At 40.6% G+C, this 2,641-nt stretch overlaps 1 pseudogene; it reads left to right on the top strand.

Annotated features, from left to right (window-relative positions):
* Nucleotides 1–654: 654 nt before the first annotated feature.
* Nucleotides 655–1,727, top strand: LOC149127418 (protein SET-like; annotated as a pseudogene).
* The last annotated feature ends 914 nt before the right edge of the window (nt 1,728–2,641 follow it).

The following is a 2,641-nucleotide window of genomic DNA, read 5'->3' as shown; positions in this document are numbered from 1 at the left end:
ATCCCCTCCTGCTCACTGGGTGAGGAACCAGTTGCTGTTTGGTTTGTTCCCCCCTCTGTGCTTCCATCCCTTGTCTCCTAGGTTCTCATTGCCCTACAGAGCTCCAGTCTTCTTCCTGTCTCTCACCTATGGGTGTGGCCACTTATTTGTTGGTTTGCTTCTTCTCTGTAGAGAAGGAAGTGTCTGCTGGGCATCTCTATTTGACCACCTTGTAGGTATTGTCATTATTTTAATTTTAGTTAGTGATTTCCGCATTTAAACCAGTAGGGTTTCAGTTTCATGTTATTGCCAACATATGATGTTCTCAATCCATTAAATTTTAATTACTTTGGAGATTGTATATCAGCACAACATTGTGTTTCCAATTTGTATTTTTGATGGATATTAACATTGAGAATTTCCACTTTTGGTTTTCAGTAATTCAATTATTTGATTTTGTGAAGTGTCTATTAGAAATTTTTATAAATTTTCAAGTCGTTACTTTTTACCTTATTGTTAAAGTTTACATATACTAGAACTTTGACACTTAAAACTACAAATAGCTTCTATGAAGCTGATTTCTTATCTTTATAACACTACCCTTAAAAGAACAGTTCTATTCCAGTTCTTAGAGCTTCCTCCTGCCTGGGCTGGGGCTCAGAGTTTTGTGGAAGCATGGCCTCCAAATGCCCATCCTCACTCCTTTCTCTAATGAAGAATCCTAGAGAAGCTCTTGGCCTGAGGCCAGCGGACACATGGGCCTCTCAGGGTTTGTTGATGGGAGAAAAGGAACAGGAAGCAATTGGACATACTGATGAAGTACAAAATGAAATAGATAGACTTAATGAACAAGCCAGTGAGGAGATTTTGAAAGTAGAACAGAAATATAACAAACTCTGCCAACCATTTTTTTAGAAGAGGTCAGAAATGATTGCCAAAATCCCAAACTTTTGGGTAGCAATATTTGTCAACCATCCGCAAGTGTCTGTACTGCTTGGGGAGAAGGATGAAAAGAAAATGCTTTATCTGACCAGATTGAAATGACAGAATCTGAAGCTATTAAATCAGGTTAGGGGCAACCGTGGCCAGGGAGTGCAGTGGAGGATGGCCCAAGTACTTGTGCCCTGCACCCCATGGGAGACCAGGAGAAGCACCTGGCTCCTGCCAACGGATCAGAGCGGTGCGCTGGCCGTGGCGGCCATTGGAGGGTGAACCAACGGCAAAAGGAAGACCTTTCTCTCTGTCTCTCTCTCTCACTGTCCACTCTGCCTGTCAAAAAATTAAAAAAAAAAATCAGGTTAGGGAATAGATTTTTATTTTGATGAAAATTCATACTTTTAAAATAAAGTTCTCTCAAAAGAATTTCTTCTAAATGAGGGTGGTGGTCCATCTTCAAAGTCCACTGAAAGTAAATGGAAATCCGGAAAGGATTTGAGAAACACAGAACAAAGCCAGTAAGAAGAGGCAGCATGAGAAGCCAGAGAGTTTCTTCACCTGGTTTACTGACCATTCTGATGCAGGTACAGATGAGTAGGAGATGACATCAAGGATGATATTGGCCCAAACCCGTTACAGTACTGCTTGGTTCCTGATATGGATGATGATGATGATGATGATGATGATGACAAAGAAGAAGAAGAAGAAGAAGGATTGGAAGAAATTGATGAAGAAGGGGATGAGGATGAGGGGAAGATTAGGAGGATGATGAAGGGAAAAAAGGAGAGGAGAATGAAGGAGAAAATGACTAATAGAAAACACTGATGGATTACAACTTTCTTTTTTGAATTTTCTCCAGTCATTGGGAGCAAGTTGTCATCTTCTTATTTTTATTTTTTCCTCTCTTATGCTCAGTCTCCCTATTTTTGAGGTCTCTTTTCTCTACACCATGGTTCTCACCTTATCATGGGGAAAACACCTTAAGCAGATACAATGGAAAAAGAATCTCTATCCCTTTCTGCTCCAAATTCATTTTTATTCCTTCTTGTCTTGACAGAAACTGTATGGAATCAACACCACCATGCTCTGTGGGAGAAAAGAAAATCTGCTCTCTTGGCTCTGCTGGAAGCTAGAGGGTGCCAGGTCCCTGCATAATAGTGCATAGAATTCTAGCTTTTCTCATCCTTTTTCTGTATATTGGGCTCAGAGATTACACTGTGTCTCTATGTTAATATGGACACTTAGCATTTACCAACATATATCTGTCTACTTTCTATTGTTTAAAAAAAGGAAAAAAAGAAACCTTAAAAATGGTGTTGTAGAAAGCCACCGCCAGCTCAGACCCTTTGTTAATGAAGTGAGTTATAAAAAGCAATGAGGACCTGACGTTGCAGTGCAGCATCCCATGTAGGAGCACTGGTTCCACTCTGGCTACTCTGCTTCTGGTCCAGCATTCCTGCTAATGGGAAGGCACCAGATGGAGTTCTTGGTTCCTGGCTTCAGCCTGACTCAAACCTGGCTGTTGCAGGCATCTGAGGAGTGACCTAGTGGATAGAAAATCTGTCTCCGTCTCTCCCTGTCTTGCTGTTGCTCTTTCAAATCAATAAAAAAATATTAAAAAAAAAAAAAAAAGAAAGTCACCAAAGGATGTGTTTGAGATGTTTGGGTGTGTCAGGTGGGCATTTTGACAACATGGCTTCTCCTTTGGCACATTTAATTGTGATGT

This window comes from Oryctolagus cuniculus, chromosome 3, assembly GCF_051225735.1.
Source record: "Oryctolagus cuniculus isolate XC-2025 breed Fujian yellow rabbit chromosome 3, ASM5122573v1, whole genome shotgun sequence".
In the NCBI taxonomy this organism is placed as follows: domain Eukaryota; kingdom Metazoa; phylum Chordata; class Mammalia; order Lagomorpha; family Leporidae; genus Oryctolagus; species Oryctolagus cuniculus.
The sequence above is the reverse complement of the archived record's forward strand: the minus strand, read 5'-3'. Positions and strand labels throughout refer to the sequence as shown.